The sequence below is a fragment of the Rhinolophus ferrumequinum genome, chromosome 7, assembly GCF_004115265.2.
Source record: "Rhinolophus ferrumequinum isolate MPI-CBG mRhiFer1 chromosome 7, mRhiFer1_v1.p, whole genome shotgun sequence".
In the NCBI taxonomy this organism is placed as follows: domain Eukaryota; kingdom Metazoa; phylum Chordata; class Mammalia; order Chiroptera; family Rhinolophidae; genus Rhinolophus; species Rhinolophus ferrumequinum.
The window spans coordinates 4,134,881-4,158,636 of record NC_046290.1 but is presented as its reverse complement, the minus strand read 5'-3'; positions in this window follow the sequence as shown (position 1 = coordinate 4,158,636).

The following is a 23,756-nucleotide window of genomic DNA, read 5'->3' as shown; positions in this document are numbered from 1 at the left end:
GAAGCTATGCACCGACACCTGCACCTAGTCCACCCTTCAAAGCAATTTTGGAACTCTTTTTCTGCAATGGCCATCAGAGCTGTCGTCATAGTACACTTGATGTCCTGAATGTCATCAAAATGCCTTCCTTTCAATATTTCCTTTATCTTTGGGTAAAGAAAGAAGTCATTGGGGGCCAGATCAGGTGAGAAGGGAGGGTGTTCCAATACAGTTATTTGTTTACTGGCTAAAAACTCCCTCACAGACAGTGCCGTGTGAGCTGGTGCATTGTCGTGATGCAAGAGCCATGAACTGTTGGCGAAAAGTTCAGGTCATCTAACTTTTTCATGCAGCCTTTTCAGCACTTCCAAATAGTCAACATGGTTAACTGTTTGTCCAGTTGGTACAAATTCATAATGAATAATCCCTCTGATATGAAAGATTAGCAACATCGTTGCAACAAGTTCACGAACTTACTTGTCAGATCTTGTGTGTGTGTGGGTGTGTATGTGTGTATCTATCTGTGTATCTATATATCTATATAGCTATATGTCTATATTTCTATACATCTATATAGCTATATCTACATCTAATATATGATAGTGTTTGGTCAAATCAATAGCTACACATCAAATGCTAGGAGCTGTGTGGATACTTTCCAGTAAAGTTACCATGTCTGGAAGAGCAGCTGCTTTTGGAGTCACCATGTAATTAAATTTATGGTGTCCATAGTCCTGTTCCAGATGGTGTCCATAGTCACCTTCCAAGAAGCCCCAGAAGTGAAGTAGGAATGTAATACTCTTGCAGTTTACTCAAAAAGAGTAACCTGCTCGAGGCTTACTGCAGAAATACTAAATGAGCACCACCTCTGCAGCTTTCAAATCTTTGATGATCACGTTGATGTCTGCAATCCACCCAGAGGCATGGCATTTTGTTGTTGCTGTTGTTTCTTGTCCTAGGAAAAGTTCCAGGACCTTCCACTTGTCACTTCCTTTCACATAAACATGAGGGACCCAATATGCAGCTCTTCCCGGTGCGGACTGCGTTGTGTTCCAATTACTGTCAGGCGCTGGGAAAATATCGGCAAAGTGCCCCCACTGTGACTTGGACCCCACTGTGGGACTTGGACTTGAACCCCATTTATTATTTGACCAACGTGAGTCTTCATTTTGGTGAAGCACAGGGGTGTTATTTCCACAAATTAGCATTAATTCAGAACCAGTGTCTAGCGAGCCACAAAATCTAAGAATTTGCCTTTCTCCACTGCACTTCCATCCTACTAAATGGATCCTGGTACTTTGGGGGAAGGCTGGGAGGGAGATTTCCAGAATACACTTGTAGCAGAGGCACGGAATCCTGAGTTCTGCAATCATTTGTTTAATAGCTGTGCTCCCTTGGACTCTAGCTCCATAAACACAAGGGCATGTCTGCTTGGCTCACCCAGAGCCAAGCACAGTGCTGACACAGAGCGGGCACAAGAGTACTTTCTGAATGGGTGAACCAGGCTGTGGGAAAGGAACATACACAGCACTGAGCCCAACTCACACACAGATTTGGAACAAAAGGCTATCAGACTGGTCATAAAACGTGCCCAGTACCCAAAGGTGCATCTGTCTTCTGGGGCCCCTTTTGGTGACAGCCTGACAGCACCAGATCTTAGGTGTCCAGCGTACTAACTAAATCTTGGCTATCTCTCAACGTCTTTTGGTCGAAAACTTCTTTCCCCACTATTTACCTCACTGGTTGCCACCTCCAAGTTCACCCAACTCAGCTCCAAGGATGAATCTTGTCTGAACACAGAAAGGATTAGGAAGCACCTAATCCTTTCTGATGGAGACAGAGTATCCATCACGCTTCACATTCATTTGACTCTGGACTCATCCCTCCTGCACATTCATGGGCATCTGGTGCCATAGAGTCTGAGGCTTTGACTTAACCTGGGTGGCAGTTTACTGGCGGGCACCCCTCTTGCCTCCTTCATCTGCCCCACTGGTCCTGCCAGCCCGTCCCCGCCTCTTGCGAGAGGCCCTTATAACAGAATTCCCTGACATCATGCTCTGTAACATATTTTCTAATTCTTCTACTTTTATTTTGTAAAAGGTTTAGATGATCACAGAAAAGTTACAAAATAGTAGAGAGTTCCCATATACCTTTCGTGCAATTATCAAGCCAGGAAACTAACACTGGTAGAACACTCTTCACTCAACTTGAGTTCTTGTTGAAATTTCCCCATTTTTTTCCCATGAATATCCTTTTACTGTCCCAGGATCCCTCATTCCGTTGAGTTGCATTGTCTCCTTAGTCTCCTTCAGTCTATGACAGGTCCTCAGTCTTTCCTTGCCTTTCATGACCTTGATATATTTGAAGAATACTAATTAGGTATTTTAGAAAGTCTCTCAGTTGTGTCCTGTGAAGTATTTTAAAAGGAAATATTGCATCACCTCATTTCTGGCTTAAAAGTCCTGTTTCCATATCACTTATAGAATAATACCTTAAACTTTCTATCTGGGTATATGGACTCTCAATAATTTGATCTTGCTGTCATATCATTCTCTTTCTGTCCGTGAGAATATCCCAGTTCTGCAGCCATCCTGGCCATCCATTTATTAACCATCCTGCAGCCATCCATTTATTAGCCCCCTCTAATAAATGTGCTCCAACATCTTTATACTCACTGCACCTAAAATCCCCTTTTCCCTTCTCCTTTATCTACCATGTGAACTTCTAATCATTATTCAAGACAATATTATTCAGGTAAGTAATGCTAGAAGCTACAACCTCCCCTCACGTTTAGCAGCTGAACCTAATAACAGTTCATTTCGTATTCACTCAAAGTCTCATGCAGATGTCCCTGGTTGGGTGGCTGTCCTAGGAGACTCTCCTCCAAGAGGTAGAAACATCTTGGGGTACCGCTATCCTTAACAAATGGCCTCTGAGGTCACCATGGAAGGGAAGAAAAAGGAGAAGTGCACGTGGACGTGTGCTTGTTGGTTTGCTTGTTTGTTGGTTGGTTGGTTTTAACATAGCACAAGCCAACACAGTGTCACATCATTTCCGCCCACATTACGTGGTCAAAACTAATCATGTGGTCACAGCCATATGCAAGAGATTAGGGAAATGTAGTTTCCTGGATCCCAGGAGGAAAACAAAGCAGTTTAATAAAGTTATGGCTTTTCTCTCAGCTGGCCACCATTCTGGTCACCACAAATTGCTTTGTTTTCCTTCCCACATAATACATCTTATTCACCTTCTTTCCATGAGAGAACTCAGACACATTCAGTCACAGCACCCAGCTCAGAGCCCAGGATGTCTCAGAGGTGCAGGCCTCTCTATGAAGAGTTCCTTTCGGTCTGGTCTTCTGTGGCCGAAGATCAGTTATCTGCCATCATGCTTTCCTGATTTCCAATGTACAGAGGTGTATCCGGACAGGAGACCTGCGTGAACCCCTTCCATCTGGAGAAAGGGAGAATGGAAGAAGTCTCGCACCCATCACTGGTCGGTAGATGTACTTTATTTCTGCAGGACAGGCCTGGCGATGTTTGCTCGCTCTGGACAGTGGGGAAACTGACTAGACCCTGCATTTGTTCTCTGGGACCCAGTGTTCATGGCCGCAGACTTCTGCCTCTGAGGGCTCCTTCTTGGTCATTATTATGCACAGCCATATAATGAGGGAATTTGTGTTGTGTGTTGTCCTCACAACAGTACGGCTTTGGAAGCTCACTTCCTGTTTTGGAAAGCTTGGGGACTGTAAGATTGTTTTTACGTCTCTAACAGTCTAAGGATATTTTGATCCAGACTCATGGTATTCTCGGCAGCGCAATCATCTCAAAACTGCAGTGACGTCTGATCTATTTGTCTCCAGTCAATTCCGGGTACCAATAACCATACCCCAGGGTGTTTCCTGGACATCATTCTAGAATCGCCTGTGTTTCCTTGTCCCTCACTTCTGTGACTCTTTCTCAACAAAACGGCAGCCTCTTTGAGGCCATTGAACTTGAGTGGGACATCTTACATGCTTACTCATACCTTTACCCTGAGTCATTTTATTTTGCTCAGAAAGTTCGCCAGAACTTTGTCAGCTCAAATTACTTTTTACTCCCATATTTTATTGTCGGGGGACTAGAAGCCATTACCTTCTACAACTATACAAGAACCTGGATTTCTGGACTCTCTATTACCTTTTATTTTCTGCTTAGAAAATGGCCAGTTATTTCTCTTCTTGTATCACCTTTCCAAACCAAGCTATCTCCGATAACAACACATTTCTAACATTCCATTTTGCAATGACTTCCCTTGTGAGCACATAGTCATGGGGTCTGCCTTCCAAGTCTCTGCAGGTGACCATTTTGCCAAATGTTCTGTCACAGCAACACAGATGTCCAGCCACCCAGCATGCTATGTTTCTTCCCAACCTCTTGCCCAGTTGCTAAGAAAATGGCCACATGTTTTTATTACAGCAGCAACCCATTGCAAGGTACCAGTTTCCATGGTATTAAATGAATCATGCTAGCTGTTGCAAACAACTGCCAAGTTTCAGCAGCTCAACAAAATAAGTTTGTTATTTCTCACCCACCCAATGGCCAGTGAGGATTTTCCAGCTCGCGTCCTCTCCTTCAGGCAGTGAGTCAGAGATTTGGGCAGTGATTTCTCCCGTCCTGGGATGCTGCTGTCTCCATGTGGCTCCAAATTTGTCACAGGAGAAGAGACAGAGGATCAGGTGTGCACGATATTTTATGGGCTACCCTGGAAGTGCCATACATCACTTCTGCCCACATTTCATCGGTCAGAACTACTTTCATGGTCCCACTTGGGTACCAGCGGGCTGGTAAATACCATCATCCTGGCTGCCTGGGAAGATAAGTAAATGGTTGACAATAGAATTGTCTCTGCCTCAAAGACCAATCTGAAACTTCACCTGATGTCTTTGAATCAGGCATTTCCCCCTTCACTTACACGTGTCTTGTACGTAATATGTATCGTAATGTGTATTTAATACAATGTGTAGTACATACCACATTGTATTAAAAATTATGTTATTGACTTCTCAGGTAATGAGTGTCTCAAGATTAAAAACTGTCCTGTATTCATCTCTTCAGCACCTGAGCCTGGCAGTCTGCCTGGCACAGGGCAGGTGCTCAATGAGTTCTTCTCAAGAGAATGTTGAGATTGGAGGGAGGCCAGGCTCAGCATGGACCTGGACAGTCTGTCCCTTCTACAGAGTGGGATGGGATTTCTCTAGTAGGAAGAGAAAATTTGGGATTTTGTCATTCCCTTGGTAATTTTGCCTTTCCTAATGGATTATTCTCAATACGCACAAAAAAGTTCTCAATAAAGGCTATCATTTATATTTCTTTAAATAATATCTCTTGTCCTGAAGTAAATTGTTACGTAGAATAGAAGAAAAAAGCTGGTAAAATATGGGCATCAGATATTCTCAGGACTCACGTTGCCATTCAGTACTGGAGAGTGATGTGCCTGGAGTCTGTCCCTGTCGACTTAGCACTGTGCCACAAGGCATCTCTATGCAAGGAGCCCGAGATAGAACCCTTCCTATTCGGGCAGAACCACGTCCAATTAACTGATGGCAATACATAGAAATGTGCGACAACAGTCCATTTGTTTGCTATCAATCAAAGGAACAAAAAGGGCTCTTGATGAGGTTGCAAGAAGGGATTCTGAGCAGCCCTGAGATGTCTCTTGGCTCCTGAGGATGGCGTGTGAGTGTGGAGAAGGAAGCTTCTCAGGGTCCTGTTCTGTCCTAGAAGATAGAGGAAGCGAAGCTGGCCACCGGGAAGATTGGGCCAGGAGCCGAGAGGCGGTGGTGGCGGGGGCAACAGTTGTCTCGCAGGTAGACGTGAAGTGTCTTGAAAAAGACCTTCTTCTAACCTGCCCCAGAGTGCCACCCGAGCAGCCCCAGCCTCATCCCACCAGCCCTAACTCTCCCTCCCCAGGGCCCTGTTTGCAGAGGGGATTTCGCTGTTCAATGGGCGCCACGAGTGTCCTAGCATGTGACTCTGGGGGACGTGACTCTCCCTTTGAGAAATCTGTCCAGCAGCTCACGGTGTTCCTGGCCACCCTTAGCAGGAGGACAGCGGCACACCGCCTGTGGAAATCAGAGCTTCAGAACCTGGAGGCTTGACAACCTCCGGGATGGGAGCAGGGCCTTGCCACCTCCACAGATTGTGCCACCAGGCTGATCCAATCACAGGGATGAACAGTCTGTCCAGTGGATAAAACGCCCTCTCTTTTCTCTTCTGTTATTTTTTTTTCTTTCATTAATAGACCACTCCTTGGAATAGTTTTAGGTTTAGCAAAAAACTGAGTGGAAAATACAGAGTTCCCTTCCTCTCCCTACACAGCTTCTGTATTTATAATGTCTCCCATTAGAGTGGAACACTTGCAACAGTTGGTGATACAGTTAATAATATAATAAATAAAATTAAAGTACAATCTAAATACCTTCTAAATTTAATAATTAAGTTAAAATTGTAAATAATAAATTCAATACATTATTATTAACTAAAGTCCACAGTTTACATTAGGGGTGACTCTTGGTTCTATACATTCCATGGGTTTGGACAATGTGTAATGCCATGTATTCACCATTATAGTGTCATGCAGAGTGGTTTCGTTGCCCTAAAAGTCTTCTGTGCTCTGCCTGTTCATCACTCCCCACCCCCGACCCCTGACAACCACTGATCTGTTACTGTCACCATAGTTTGCCCTTTCCAGAATATCATAGAATTTGGAATCATATAGTGTGCAGGCTTTTCAGATTAGCTTCTTTCACTTCATAACATGCATTTAAGATTCTTCCTTGTCTTTTCTTGGTTTGATTTCTCATTATTTTTGATCTTTGAATAATATTCCATTGTACGAATATACTACAATTTCTTTATCCATTTAGCTCTCAGAAGACATGTTGGTTGCCTCCAAGTTTTAGCCATTATAAGTAAAGCTGCTACAAGCATTCCTGTGCAGGTTTTTGTGTGGACATAAATTTTCAACTCATTTCAACTAGGCAAATAAACACCTCGGTGAACATTGCCTGGATTGTATGGAGAGTATGTTTAGTTTGGAAGAAACTGCCAAACTGTCTTCCAAAATGGCCATACCATCTTACGTTCCCACCAACGATAAATGAAAGTGTCTTTGTTTCCACACACTTACCAGCATTTAATATTATCACTGTTTTGGAATTTGGCCATTCTAACACGGTAGTTGTGTCATGGTATCTCATTATTATTTGAATTTGCAATTCCCTGCTGACACATGATGTTGAGCATTTTTTCATATCCTTATCAGTCAGTTGTTTTATTTTCCCCCATGGGCCTAATAGAGATATTTCCTAGTCAAAGCAGAAAGAATTGGCTTATCGTTATGGGAGAAAAATGTTTCTAGAACGATTGGGTTAAACATTCCCTTAGCACATCTTTCAACAGTGATGGAGAACAATAGTAATGCCAACTAACATTTCCTTTTTAAGATGCTTTCAAATTAGAGAGCACAATGGGAGCTAAAAACAATAGGGGATAATTAATGCCTCTCCCCGTCCCTCTCTCCATCCTAGTTGGGAATGGAGTTTTCTCAGCCTTGTGGAGTTTTTGAGGCCCGATTTTGCTTCTTTGCAAGGGGGGGAAGCAACCAATCCAGACTGTTGAATTCTTTGCAAAGAGTTAGACACTAATTCATTTGAGATATTTCTACAGTCCTTCCTCCCACGTATATTTTAGACCAGACCAGCTAGATTTTAAGAGAGAGTGGAAATCATTCTTTCATTGAGAAAATCAGCTTGTTTTTAATTTACTGCAACAGAAGAAGTGACATTCAGCGTCTGCGCTTGCTCCAGCCAATTCTTCATAAGCCAATATTTATAAGGATATTAACGTATATCCTTAGTTAAGCTGGTCCTTAATGAAGGACCACCATGTGTGGTACAAAGAGCAGCGAGTGCTGGCTCTCTCCTCACCGTGATGGGAAGACAGGATTAATACACAGACAATAGCAGGGAGAGCAAACGTATGCAGATAAGAAAGCAGCGGCCAGGAGTTCCAGTGTCCAGCATGACCAGGATCCTGCAGCTGCTGCCATCTCTAGTTTGACATTGCCAGTTGGAACCGTGTGCTCTGAGGTGCACCTCTGAAGAAGGAACTGATCCTAGTGGGACTGCGTGACAGTCCGGTGGCTTCACTCCTTGATCCCCAGTGGGAGGCTGCCATGGTCAGGTCCCCCAATTCACAGCTTCGATTCTTTTTCTCCTTAAGCGTTAGGAAACAGTGAACCTTCAGCTCTCTGAAATGGCTCTTTAAGTCAGTATTTCCAGAAATCTAGGCCAGATGCTTCCTAAATGCACCCAGACGTGTAGAGCTCGGCCATGAGCTCTGCTACTCCTCAGTCTCACCCTGGCGAAGCTCTGAAGAGCATGACTCTATGAAGCGAAATGGGAGGTACAGTGTGTTTTAATGTCGTCTGGGATTTATCTCTGGCCCAAGGACCCTCTGTTTACTATGGTTTTCACTTAGCTCTGAGAATTACATAAAAATTCTCCAAATATTTCCTCCAAAACACAGAGTTTCAACAATCGCAGTCATTCTTCCTTAGCCAGCTTATTTGTAGACATTAAAGAACCCATTCTTCCAGGGTAATCTGTATACCAATCTGGTTTCCAGCATCTTCCTAGAGGAATATAGTTAAGGAGGTACTCTGGCCAAGGGTGTCTGTGGCAGGTTTCTTCTTTTCTCAGGAGGGCTACATGTATAGTCTTCAAGAGCTCTAGAATACCACTTCCCCCTTCCACGTGGGGCAGAAACAATGCCTCATCATGCGTGAATGATGTAAATGCCCAGTCTCAGCTTAATGCTGAGACTTTCCTTCAATGCTCCACACTCTGGTCCAGTAGGACCTGTCTTGTTTCCACATGTTAAGATGCCCTTCCCTTTCATTTCCTGGGGGGATAGAACTGACCATCCTTTGAGAATTCATGTTCTCCCCCATGGACAGACAGATGTTTAGAAAGACCACTAAGTGGCAGGCCCTGTGGCTCAGGCGGTTAGAACTCCATGCTCCTAACTCCGAAGGCTGCCGGTTCGATTCCCACATGGACCAGTGGGCTCTCAACCCCAAGGTTGCCGGTTCCACTCTCCTCGAGTCCCACAAGGGATGGTGGGCTCTGCCCCCTGCAACTAACAACAGCAATTAGACCTGGAGCTGAACGGCACCCTCCACAACTAAGATTGAAAGGACAACAACTTGACTTGGAAAAGTCCTGGAAGTACACGCTGTTCCCCAATAAAGTCCTGTTCCCCTTCCCCAATAAAATCTTTTAAAAAAAAGAAAGAAAGAAAGACCACTAAATGCTGGAGAATGTTTATATTGCTCCCTTAGATATATACTCATTTTAGGTAAAAACGGACTGCTTTAGGAGAACCAAGGATTGAAGAAATGACGACGTAATATTTCTATTTGTATTGTATTTGACAGAGATGAGATTTTTATAAATGAAAGATGAACATTCTGAAATATTACGTTTGAATTCCATTAGTCAGTGGTGATATAAATATGACTTTTCAGTCCTATTTTTGTCAAGAAAAAGTAGAAAATGTCATTAAAAAAATAAAACCTGGGAAAGTGGTCTACTTGCAACACTTTCTAAACTGGTTCACAGTTGATTGATTAGATTCCATCCCTCTGTGGAAAAGGTCCTAGGAGGTCAGCAACACTGTTCTGCTGACTTAGCATTTCTATTTATTTTCTTCTGACAAGTCAGCTTTTGAAATGACCTAAAACTAGTAGGACAATATGACCTGAGTGTTCCACTGCCACTGAGGTTAGAACAAACGGACAAAAGGCCATCGGCTAATGAACGTGGTCTGGTTCATTGTGAGGTAAAGATGGCGTCCTGACACCTGGATATTTGTCCTAGCTGTTTTGAAAAGTTTTCTGTCCCTGGTCAATTGCAGTTTTTCAAAAAAGCAAGTCAACATAGCCTTTATAATTGTATTAGTTATCTCTTGCTGCATAACAATAGAACCACAAGCTTAGAGGTGTAAGTAAAATGATGCATATGTGTGTGACCTCAGAGTTTCTGAGGGTGGGGAGTCTGGTCTCGGCTTCACGGGCTCCTCTCTGCATGGTGTCACCAGGCTGCAATCAAGGTCAGCTGGGCTGGCGTCTCATCAGAGGCTGTGCCAGGAAAGGACCTGCTTCCAAGCACATGAGGGTATTGGCTGCGGGCTGTTCCGGTGGTTGGAGGGCTGAGGGCTTCAGATTCTTGCTGGGTTTCTGCCGACGGCCACTCAGCTCCTTGCTCCATAGGGCAGCTTCCCACATGGCAACCGGCTTCTTCCAGGCCAGCTGGGGAGCACGTCCTCACAAGACGGGTGGTGCCATCTGTGCATAATATTTACATACCTTCTGGCTCCTTTGCCATAAAGAGATTCAATTATTAACCTTAAGTGGTAGCTTGACTGGGACACGGGGTACCCGGGTAATTTGATTAAACAAGGTAATTTGGCCTCGTCCAATGTGTTGGAGGTTTAAACAGGACAAAAGCTGGGTGAGAATTCTTGTGCTGTCTGTTTTCCAGCTGGGACATTGGTCTTCTCCTGCCCTCAGATTGGAACATATGCTCTTGGCTGTCCTGGTTCTCAGGCCTTTGGACTCAGACTGGGACTATGCCACCAACTTTCCTGAGTCTCAGCTTGCCAGTGGCAGATGGTGTGGCTTCTCAGCCTCCATGACTGTGTAAGCCAGTTCCATATCTATCTATCTATCTATCTATCTATCTATCTATCTATCTATCTATCTATCTCTCCTACTATAATAGATTGGATAATCCAATCCCAATATCCTATTGGATATATGCATCCCCTGGATTGGTTCTGTTCCCTGGAGAATCCTGTGAACACCAAGAAGTGGGGCTCACGGACCCTGTAGATTCAGTCTGCCACAGTAACCCATCTTATACAGTTAGTAAATGTTACACTTACATGTAGAAAACTGTCACTTTAAGAGAATAAGACGTGCCGCCCTGGTGGCTCTGGTGGTTGGAGCGCTGTGCTCCTTACACCGAGGTCGTGAGTTCGATTCCCACATGGGCCAGTGAGCTGCGCCCTCTACAGCTAAGACTGTGAACAATTGCTCTCCCTGTGGCTCTCCCCGGGCCGCTGTGCTGCCGTGGGCTACCATGTGCTGCCAGGAGCGGCTGGTGGCCAGCGTGAGTGGCCGGCAGCCGGCGAGAGCTGCCATGAGCTGCTGTGAGCTGGCAACCGACTGCCTCAGCCCCGGGGAGCACAAGGCTCCTAATACCAGCATGGGCCGGGGAGCGTGTCCTACACAACGAGACAGAAACAACGGCTTGGACTGGAGTTGGCAGGGAGGAGGAAGAAGGGGCGGGGGAAAAGAAAAGAGCACAAGACAAGAAGGTGAAGATGCTCGTGGACTTAAAAAGGAAACAGTGAGCTAAGACCCTGAGACAGCAGAGTAGCTTTCTCATAACTGGGTGATTTCCATAGTATTTGGGTGCAGAGTTGAGAAGGCACCATACTGATACCTCCCAATCATGCAAATATCATCCTGTAACGTGTGTTAAGCACATTCATGTGCCAGTGTCTCGGATCTTTCCAAATATTATGTCACTTAATGCTGACGACTGTGCCAGGGAGCAGTGCTATTACAGCCTATTCCAGTCACGCACCACTTCATGATGGGGACGTGTTCTGAGAAGTGCGCTGGGCAATTTCGTCGTGTGCAGACGTCAGCATGCACGTCCACACACCTGGATGGCCCAGCCTAGTCTCCTGCGTTATAAGGCAGCGCAGCCCGTTACTGTACAAAACTAGACGAGACTAAATCAAGCACAAGTGAAGACCGTGCGACTGAGACTCAGCAGACACAAGATGGGTGAGAGTACGCACAGTGTAGCAGGGCACACCGTGTCACAGCACACTTTTATAAGTAGAAAGAACACTCTACAATAATGATAAACAGGATAGAACAGTAAGCACATAAACCAGTAACATAGTCGTTTATTATTGTTGTCAAGTATCGTGTACTGTACATGGCTGCGTGTGCTAGACTTCCATACGACTGGCAGCGCATTTGGTCTGTTTACACCAACGTCACCACAAACGCGTGAGTAACACATTGTGCTACAACGTTAGGGCGGCTGTGATGTCACTTAGGCGATAGGAATTTTTCAGCTGCATTATAATCTTATGAGGCCACCATTATACACGGGGTCCTTCCTTGATGGAAACCTCACTCTGTGGTACATGACGATATTATCCTTGTTTTGCAAATGAGGAAACTGAGGCACAGAATTTAGGTGACTTTTTCAAGGTCATGTGAGTAGGAAACAGTGGAGCCAGTGCTTTTCACTGCTCTGTATGTCCTCCCACTCTATGCTCAGCTGGGATTGGAGCCACGCGCGGGTTCCTGTAAGAGAGAAACCTAGAGACGTCCTCTAATGAATGTTAATTCGTGCCCTGAAACGCAGAATCCCTGCACAGGTTGGCACATGATGGCAATCAGGACCAGGGATCTGGTGGAAGGAACGGGGTTACATCAGCGCTGGGAGAGAGGTAGTTGGGCCCCAGCAAGGAACAGAGTAAGGTGGTGTGACCAGTGCTGGAAGCTGGGATGGCAGCACACCAGGTGCCCTAGGACACCTGGAGATGAAATGGCTCAGTTAGAAGGAGAGATCCGTGTTGTCTGTGTGACAAAAGAAGGAGTCAGCAACTTGCAGAATGAAAGCTCCAGCCGATGGCTGAGGCACGATGGCATGGCGTCTTCTCTTGTGACGAATTTGGCTAAAGCCACTGACAGGTGTGGCCTCAGATGACGAGCACACCCGGGTCCTCAAAAAAAAAAAAAAAAGAATGGGTTTCTCTCTTACGAGCCCTCCCCCTCCTTTGCATCAGTTTCATTGTCTCCCCCCTTCCCCGCCCCCCGCCCCCCACCATTTTCTAAAATACAATAGAATTTCTAAACTATGGATTTAAATGTTTCAATTTTGTGAAAACTTGATTCAGATGAGTTTTTTAGAGCTGAAAGTCCTTTGTCCGACTCCCAACAGTGACTGCACATCTCAGAGCAGGTTGCAAGCGAGCGTCAGAGGTGGGCTTGATGTGCAAGAGCCCTCCTCCCGCCGGGCCAGGGGAGGGACAGACGCTGCTGCCGGCCAGGCCTTCCCCACACGAGCTGACCCATCGGCTGTCCCGCTGTGATGCCAAGAGGACCCTACCAACAGGTCAGGGAGTCCTAGAGATGGAATCAATGGGGCACCTTGGTCCAAACCGCAGTGCCTTGGAACCCAGAGCAGAATCCCCCAGATGCAGCAGAAATGGAAGTTGCTGGAGGAGTCTGATAAGGGACTCACCATGATGAAACCTGTGCATGCTGCCAACAGAGAAGGCGACAGGGAAATGGAGGGCACTCCTGTGTCCCCAAGAGCCTGATAGTGGGGGCGGGCCTGGAGTATACACTGGTCAGCATCTGGACAGAGGTGGGCAGGGCTTGGCCACCACAAGGCCTGGGTGGAGGTTCAGACAACACTGAGGGTCAGAATCCTCTTACTCGGCCTTGTGCTTTTCTTGTCACATTTTCCTACCAGCCACGACTTTAGCTACTTATCTGATTCTTGCCTGTCATTGTACCTGGGTAAGAGTGTCTCGTGTGCCCTCTGCCCCAGCACCTCTGACTGTGCTTGGCACACACCCAGTGCTTAGAAAATAGTGTTGAGTGCACCCCAGCCCAGATAAGTGTCCACTGAGGAGAAAAAGGGCACAATACATTCTCTGTCTCGCTGGGTGTCAGCTTTGGCCAAGACAGTTGGAGGTGTGGTCTTCCCACAGATAAACTGAGCAGGTAGCAGACAGCAGGTGACTGAGGCTGTGCCCAGTAGGTCTCTGAAGGCAGAGGCTGGCTCTCAGGTGGTTTGGGTGAGAAGCAGATAAAAGATGAAGAGAGACAGGGCCAAATGCTACCAGGTCAGATGGGGTTAAGCCTGAGGGTTCTGAGTAATGATGGAAACGGACTGTCTGGGCTGATGGAAAATCACTTGGGGCTCAAACAAATAAGGCAGCTGGCGATTGTGAGATGAGCACTTGTGGAACACTGCCTGACTTCAACCCCTGCATGCGAAGCCGGTCCTTCCATCTGCCCTGCGCGTCGTGTAACATTAAGGTATAACCACGAGGCTGAGGTCAGCAAAAGGCCCAACAGGTGACAGAGGACAAGCACGAGAAGCTTGCCCCTTCGAGCCCTGGGGATAGTGAGAGGAGGAAGGAGACACTCTCTGGACCCTGGCGAAGGCGGGGGTGGGGCAAGGGTCAGGTGAACCAGGAGAGCAGAGTGTAAAAGGGCTTTTGGCCACTGCAGAGTACATGGGGCAGAGGAGGCTGGGTGTGGGGAAGCAGAAAGGTTCACAGGACTCTGCAGACACCGAGGGGCCGCTCAGAAGGAGCAGACCTATGCAGGGTGGCCAGGGCTCCCTGTGCTGGGTGATGAGCTGCGGGCTGAGTGTCTGGATGCATCTGGTTCCCTGAGGACCTCACACCATGAGGGCGGGCTGCGGATGGGCAAAGTGTGCCAGGCGTCCCTGGGCTTGACCAGATAGAGAGGCTGGACCCAGGTTCCCCGAGGACAGGCTGCTGGCCCCAGGAGCAGCAGGGCTCTTTCCATGTGGGGCAGCCTCATGCCTGGGAGTGGGTGTCAGCACCAGGGTCCCACGCTGAATCCCAGCTGAGAGCTGGTGGCAGTGCTGGTGGGCGACACATGTTCAGAAGGGAGAAACAGTGGGCCCTTCCCAGGGACGTACAAGAAGGCTAGAGGGACTGAAATCAGCCTACGCTACTGGTTCTAAAGTCATGATTTATCTGGCACTCTGGGACTTCATCATCACCCAGTGATACCCCCAGAGCTCAGCCTTGGTGAAGCGTGTCAGGGCTGTGTCGACACTTTGAGAATACGGTCAAATAACAAAGCAGAGAGGCAGATGTGGGTGGGGTGGTTGGCAAACTGGCCCAGGCAGGTTCTTTAGCTTCTGCCAGTTGTTTCTGCCCAACATGGCCCTTGACAGGACACCCCAGGCCACCGTACACACCCACTAATCAGCTTCCAAGGAGACAGGGTTCCAAGACTCTTAGGGGTCTGAAAACACAAGCCGGTTGTGTTTGGCCACATACGAAACTTGAATGACCTCTAGCCGGAGGCAACAACAGGCACACACTTGTCCATCCAGGCTGTCCTCCCCAAAGCCCCCAATTTCGCGAGACCGCTGGGCTCTGTTGCCCCACCGAGGCTGACACTAAACCGTGGGGCTTTCCTGCTGTGGTTTTGTCATATCAGTGAGCAGCCAGGCAGGAGCCATTCTTTTCATTTAACAAGTATGTTGTGAGCCCTGACTATGTCCCAGCTTCCCCACTAGGTCTCCAGGTGGACTGCAGTGGGCAGCCCAGTGTGGCCGCTGCTCTCCGGCAACGCAGGGCACGGGGCGAGGCTGTGGAGTGGGGGGTAACGTGAGCCACGAAGGTCAGGCCGTCCTCACCGCGGCTCCTTGGCACCCGCCTCCCGGGCCTGCTCAGCTTGTGTGAAGGGAACACTCAGCAGGTGAAGTCTACTGCTCATGACGGCGCTGGCGTGCTGTTTAGGCAACAACTCAGGAAAATGCACGAGTTGAACGGCCATGAGATTTCTGTCTGGACGGGGATTTACCCGCAGAAAGTGGGAAGAACAGTTGACCCTCTGAACATTGAATGAGCTCATCTCCTGGCTGCTCTTATTTTACAATCTTTTTCCTCTTAGTAAATCAATGTCCTATGTAAATAATTAGGATATAACCATTTACTGTGTGAACAATGTAACATATTAACAATCAGCCTCCTGCTTTTGCTGAATTCATATCTGACAGCCTCATGTACTGTCACTACCATGAGACACTCTGCACGTGCTGCTCTGGTGGCTCAGGATGATTTGGGGAGGAATTCTAAGGCATAGGGTAGAAAATAAAATAGAAAGTCCTCAGGTCCCTTTCCCTGCAATTTGGAAAGGATACATCTTTACAGGATGAGGCCACTTAGCTGTTTTTGTTTTGTGTGGTTTTTTTTTATGAAAAAAATAGAGCTAAAATTTTGTTAATAAAGATTGCATTATTAGTTAATAATGTTTGCTTTTTCTGGTCAAACCAGTTTTTACTGTGCCTTAGAGATCCTCCACTGTGAGCAAACCTGTAGTTTTTAAAGTGTTTGACGTAAATGTAACAATATTTTCTTAAGGAAAGTAAATAAGTTATGACTTAGGAGAGTTACTGGGAAACTTTTCATAGTTTGGGGACTGCCAAATTGAGAATGGATTTTTATAGATTTCAACATGTAACATCAGAGAGCTATGAGAAAAAGCTGACTGATGCAGAAACCTGGGATCTCCTGGGTTATAAATCATTAAATGTCTGAATCATTACTTGACCAGCAAGTCTCTAGAAAGAACAAAGTAGGACAATTGTGCAGTCATAATTCTCGTGTGTGTACTCCATTCTTTGTAGGGCCAAGTGCTGAAAATGGAACTATTTTTATTTATCCAAATCAAAAATTTATTTTCTTTTTAAATACAGCACTTTAAGTCTAAGTTATGTTTCGCCTGCCAAGTTGAACTGGAATCTCTTATGGCATCATGGTCTATGGTCAGGGTTGTGATAAACTGTTTTCAAGTCCTGTAGTATCGCATTTGTAATTCAGGATGCCATGCGATAAATACTTTTGAGCTTTGACAACGAAGGAATGCTTTCAGTAAGCTTACGTCCAGGGAAGATGAATGTTGAGAATTAATTTATAAAATTTGCAATGATGTACTTATTAAATTCGCACTGTGAATGCTCTTCAAAGAATAAGCAAAAAAATTAAGAAATCCAGTTTTTGTTTGTCGTTAAGATTTCCTAAGTTTTAATAGAACTTCAGCTAAATTCAAACTCAGAGTGAAGAGGTTAGCAAAATGTTAGGATGTTCCTGTGTACACCAACAGTATTTGTTTGCTGTTCATGATTAAATGGTGGTAAAAATGTAAGACCATGAATTATTGCCCTTTAATGTTAATGCTAATTAAATATTTGACAATTCAAAACAAAGGGAAGAGAGAGAGAATGAAAGAATACAAGAAGGAAAGGAAGGAAAGTGGGAAGGGAGAGAGAGAGAGAGAGAGAGAGAGAGAGAGAGAGAGAGAGAGAAGGGGCGGAGGGGAGGAAATTGCTAGTTTTCCCAAGTGGCCTGACGTTTTCCATGGCCCCCGTGATGTCCGCGTGCACATTTCGGTGGCTTTGTATCCTCACCAACACTTAGTATGTCCATGCTGTTAAGTTGGAGCCATTCTATATATGTGTAGTGATATGTTTATGGTTTTAATTGGCATTTTCCTATTTGGCACAGGTACATCTACTTCAGTGAGGTGTCCGTTCCAATCTTTTGCTCATTTGAAAATATAGGCTTCCACTCCCACTCCTAACTATTTATCATGTGCACCCCTCCCCCCCAACACTGTTCCGGTCCAGATCCTCCTCTTCGCTGGGTTCCCCGCCTGTCTCCCTGCCCGTTAACCGGCCTCCTCCCCTCATCTTCCGGTACCACCGGCGACGCCACTCACTGTCTCTGTCCCACGGGGCCATTCTCCTGCCCAGGCTTCTCCAGGGAGCCCTGAATGACAGCTCCTTCCATCCTCCTTCAGCTGCCACATGGGAACCTTCTCTACGTGCTTCTCCCCTGTGTCTATCCCAGTCTCTTCCATTCCCTTCTTTCTTTTCTCCCCCCACCAACATGGGACAAATGCAGTCCCAGGAAGCTGCCTTGCTCTTTCACTCCTCTGGCCTCTGCAGGTATGAATGGCCACCACCCAGGTTGTTATTCCCCAAATCCTATAACCTCTCTGAGCAGACTTGAGGGCCGTCTGTTTCATCCCCCCTCACGCAAACATCATATTGTATTTTCCTTGTACATCTATCTCCACACTAGGCCACATCTCTTCTGAGGACAAAGCTGTATTTGGCCTTTCACCCGCCTTGTCCATGTCAGTGCCTGGCCGCAGTGGACGCTCCGTAGATGTACTGCTTTCCTCCCTTGGGAGAAGGTGACGCGGGATACAGAACCTATCCTGTTGAGTTGCCTCATTCAGTTGGAGGACCTGTCATGGAACCTCAGCAGGGTTCCTGAACTCCTGCGCTACCTCTGATACCCCCCTCCCCCACCGCAAACAACAACGTTCACAACAATGAGATGCGGAACACCCTGGGCCCTAAGAACACGGGGCGCTGCAGGTGTCTGCGTGGAGCTCTCCGTGGTGCTGGGAGCGGCCCTGTGCTCAGCCCTCCGCTTCCAGACACGCCTTCCTCACTGCCCGTTCTCTCCTTGCCCCATTTAAGAGGCCCTGGCTGCACTTTCTCACAATCTAGACTCCATGGCCCATTTCAGTACCCTTTCTTTAAAATTAAAATTCAAACAATACATAAAACCACAAAGTATAACATAACCACTCAGCATACGTAAATATTAATATTTGAAAAAAAATTGCTTCAGATCTTAAAATAAACAAGAGAGAAAAAAGATACCCATCACAGGATGCTGCGGTCCTCTCGAATCCCCTCCTCTCTTCCAGTCTCCTCTCGTCTGCAAAGACAACCACACTCGTGGACTCACGGTACCCAGGCCGTACTTTTACCCTTTCACTACACGTCTCCGTAGATAGCATTGTCCTGCGTCTCTTCTCCAATCACAAACACTGCATTATCCTCCAGTGAACGGTTCTGCTGCTGCTTGCTTGCTTCCTACACCAGAAAAACAATGGGCCTTCCTGTTCTGGTCTGAGCCTCATTTCCACGGCCACCTCCCAGTGAACCTCTGGTCCGCTTTTGTGGAGAGAACCGTCTGAAACCATCCAGGTGACAAAAGGATCAGAAAGAGCTTTTCTGGAACGCCCATGAGGGAAATGTGTTTCACTCCCAGGGTGATCCTGTGTTTCTTGGTTCTTGGTCTTTTTAAATTTTTTTTCTAGGATAGCCTTGATTTTACATTCTGCTTCTTCTACCAAATCACCAAATTCTTGTTTTCTAACTTCCTAGATTCATTATTCTTAGATAATTTTGTACTGACAGCATCCCATTGTTTTACGGGTGTAATAGCATGTTTTTTAAATTAGCTTTATTGAAATATAATGGACAATGAACTGCCTATATTTAAAGTATACAACTTGACGCATACAGCCATGAAACCATCACACAACCAAGACAGTGAACATCAACCCCAGATGTTTCCTCATGCCTTTTTGTAAACACCCCGGCCCCAGGCAAACACTGCTCTGTACACCATTTGGATACACTTTTGTATCTGTCTGCTTGCAGTCAGCAGAATGGTTTTGAGATAGTCATGTTGGTGCTGGTATTTATAGTTTACTCCTCTTCTGGTGCAGACTGGTAAGTATTCTTTGTGTGGATATAACGCAATCTGTTCAGTCATTTGCCTGTTGATGGATGATTGGATTGTTTCTAGTTTTTGGCCAGTAGAAATAAATCTGCTATAAACATTCACGTAAAAGTGTTTGTTTAGACATATGCTCTCACATCTATGAGTAAAGTGTTTGGATCATATAGGAAGTGTGGGTTTAACTTGTTAAGAACATGTCACAGTGATTTCCAAAATGGTGGTGCCATCTCACATCTCCACCAGCAGTGTGTGAGAGGCCCACGTCCTTGCCACCCCTCGGTCATTCTTTTTTTTTTTTTTTTTTTTTTTAATTTTTATTGGGAAACAACTAAGTTTCATCTGTGGAAGTCTTTTTTTTCCCCCCCTGGAGCATTTACTTTTTCCAGAAAAGATTTTGCTGATTTCCTGTGTGTGTGTGTGTGTGTGTGTGTGTGTGTGTGTGTGTGTTATCCTGGCTACTGGCATTTGGGGGAGTGCACCGGGTGAAGGAGGCAACATACCCACCATTCAGTGTGCAGATTGTCACGTAATCATCCTATTTTTAGACCCAAGACTCTCCTCCAGGTCAGGGTAATGGGAGTCCTTTGTCAGTCTGCCAGGCTCCCGGTCTCTGTACCTGCAGTGAGAACTGTGTGTTGAGGGTACAGTGTCCCCCTGACTTCTGCCCCTTTGCAAACTGAGATTATACTTCTTCAGCTTCTTCTCCAATCCTCCATGCACTTCCCATTGAAATGACCATCTTTCATGGGGAGCCCTATATAAAGAATGAATCATGGAGGAGAAATGCAATCCAAAGTGTTGGTCATTCTTTTTGTCATTCTGAGAGATGGGCAGTGGTTCTCACAGTTTGATTGGCAGTTCCCTAATGAGTAAATATGGTAAGCGTCTATGCACGTGCTACTTGTCCTTCATATGTATTCTTTGGTGATGCGTCTGTTCAAATCTTTTGCCCATGAAAAATTGTTTTAAAAGATTTGATTATTGAAATTCTTGAGTTCTTCATACATATTTGGATACAAAACCTTCACATGTGACTTGTAAATCTGCGTCACTAGTTCATCCCTTCATTGCTGACTCCAGTGCACGATGGCCCAGTTTGTTCACTCACGTGTTGATGTCAACTCTCCCTGACATTATAATTTTTAAGCAACATTTCCCTTTTGCTCCTGGAATGGTGTTTTCTCCACAAGCACACATTTTTATTTCAACAGGTAGACTTTCTTAAGTATCCAGTGATTCTTGGTCACCGTTTCACATTTTTTAAAAAATCACCAGGAAAGCTTGAGTAGGAGCCTGAACGGGGGGCTTCTGTGTCTCCTGGTCTCCCGTGCAGCAGGACGCAGGGAGCTAACCATTGTGTTGGAGGGTCCTTAAAGATCAAAGTGTGGAGAAATCCTTTTATGTTCCTTTGTAGAATGCCAACATCTAGTTGCTCTGGTTCTCCCCAAATTCCTCATTTTCATTTATGCGAGCCCTCCCCCACCTCTTCTGCCCCCCCACCTTTCCTTTCTCTGGGAATGGGTCTATAGCTGACTTCTGAGCTTTATGTGTTGTTTGCAGGAGCAGGAATGGAGGGGACCCTGTTATCTGTGCTATGCAGACTTCCAGTTTGCCGTGGTTTGAGGTGCACATTTCACTTCCCCCTTCTGTCAGCCCTGGCGTTTAGGACCTGCCGTCTCAGCAGAGCACAGTACGGGCTCCCCATCATCACAGCTCCTCTTGTCCCCTCCCCTACATACGCTGTGGTTTGCTGCGATGGTGACTCACCTCATTCTCTTTACAGGCCATTCCCTCCTAAACCTCCCAATTCCTTTGCCGTGATTGTAGCAGGGCTCAGGGTAGGGAGGAGGAGTAAACACATATGAGGTCAGACAATTAAGTTCGGGAACTCATCTTAGTAAAAGTGCTACATACCTCATTGCTGAATATCACTATGGTCTCCTCCAAAGTACTCCCCTTGGGAAGCTATGCACTAATACCAGCACCTAGTCCACCCTTCAAAGCAATTTTGGAATTCTTTCTGGAATGGCCATCAGAGCTGTCTTCATATTACCTTTCATGTCATGTCCTGAATGTCATCAAAATGTCTTCCTTTCAATATTTCCTTTATCTTTGGACAAAGAAATAAGTCATTGGGGGCCAGATCAGGTGAGTAGGGGGAGTGTTCAAATACAGTTATTTGTTTACTGGCTAAAAACTCCCTCACAGACAGTGCCGTGTGAGCTGGTGCATTGTCGTGATGCGAGAGCCATGGATTGTTGGTAAAAGTTCAGGTCATCTAACTTTTTCATGCAGCCTTTTCAGCACTTCGAAATAGTAAACTTGGTTAACTGTTTGTCCAGTTGGTACAGATTCATAATGAATGATCCCTCTGATATAAAAAAGGGTTAGCAACATCACTGCAACAAATTCACGAACGTAATTATCAGACCTCATATGTTCAGGTCATCCAACTGAACTGGGAACTTTCAAGTGTACTCCTAAAAAACATGAAAACTATTCTTAGTGTTGCCTTAAAAAACAACAACAACAACAAAAAGGAAATCTCCTTTCCAAATCACTACAGGAAGTAAACAAAGGAAGTTGCAAACAAATAATAAGAACAGAAAACATGAGACAGAATATTTCAGTATCGCAATTAGTATGATAACTTAAGCTAACTTATTAAATGGCAAAGTCTATTTATTATGTTGATAAAGACAAAACAGATGACATTTAAAAACTTGGAATGATAGGATAGGCAAAGAAATACCAGATGAATTTACCAACAAAAAATGCAGTATGGCAATATTCTTATCAAAGTAGAATTCAAAGAAAGAAAGAATTCAGCAGGAAGATTGTCTTATAATGATAACAGGTACAGACTACATGGTGGAAAGTTTTGCAAAACAGCATTAAAACATAAAGCAAGGTGGCGGCCCGGTGGCTCAGGCGGTTGGAGCTCCATGCTCCTAACGCTGAAGGCTGCTGGTTCGATTCCCACGTGGGCCAGTGGGCTCTCAACCACAAGGTTGCCAGTTCGATTCCTCGACTCTTGCAAGGGATGGTGGGCTGTGCCCCCTGCAACCAACAATGGCAACTGGACCTGGAGCTGAGCTGCACCCTCCACAATTAAGATTGAAAGGACAACAGCTTGACTTGGAAAAAGTCCTGGAAGTACACACTGTTCCCCAATAAAGTCCTGTTCCTCTTCCCCAATAAAATCTTTAAAAAACAAACAAAAAAAATAAAGCAAAAACTATTAGAAATATAAGAAAAATTTGACAAAAGAAAAATAAGCTTGTAGAAAATTTTAACAATGTAATTAATGTTTGAATTAATAAACTATTGAATAAAGAGCATAAACTTTTTTTAAAAAATGGTCTTGTTATTATTGTAAAAGGCTAGAGGCTGCAAAGACAAACTCAAAATCCACAAAGGAGAAATTTCATATAAATGATCTCTATCCACACATGCGAAAAAGAACAAAAAACCTTTCAATAAAATCCCCAAGTGGTTGAAAAGTTAAAAGCATCATTCCACACAGAAATTAGTTTCCTAAAAATATTTAGATCAAAGCAAACCTAAGAAGTACAGCTGGAGACTGTTTAGAATCATAATGATAGGAACATTAGTAAATGGAGGAAACGCAGTCAGTCTTATTTAGCAGCAACACGCAGCCCTAAAAGCTACACATGGGCCGCTACGAAGTGCATACAGCGCTCCTTCTAAGCAGTTAGGAACACAGCATCTCCCCCACATCAGAATAGTGAAAATAAGGTAAAAGGAAATATCATTAAACTGGGAAGTACACAGGAAAGCATCATAATAAAAGTTAGTTTACAGTAAAACAAAAGAAATAAACTTTGAAAATATCTAATGAAAAAATAACCCACAAGATTAGAATGTCAGCGTGGACATTGGCAAACCCTTTCCCATTTCTCATCTGTATGGAGCACATTTGAAAACCTCAAAAGTAGTAGATGATTTTTCTTTTTTTAAGAAATAATCCCAATGGCTAAAACAGAAAACAGACCAATAACCATGTAAGAAAATAAAAGAATGCTCAAAATAGTAAACTCACAAAAGGTATCCCTGTTAAAAATCACACAGGAATCCTGATGATTACCTCTATTATCCAATATAGTTCTCGAATTTCTTGCTAATATAAAGAGAAAACAACAACAAAAGCAACAGCTTCAAATGTTGTAAAACAAGAACTCAAGATATTTGCAAATGATATGACTGCAAAGCTAGAGAACCTAAAAATAACAAAAGAAAAAAGTTGGAATTTATAACTTCAGGAGCATGGCTGGATATGACAAATGTAGAAACCTC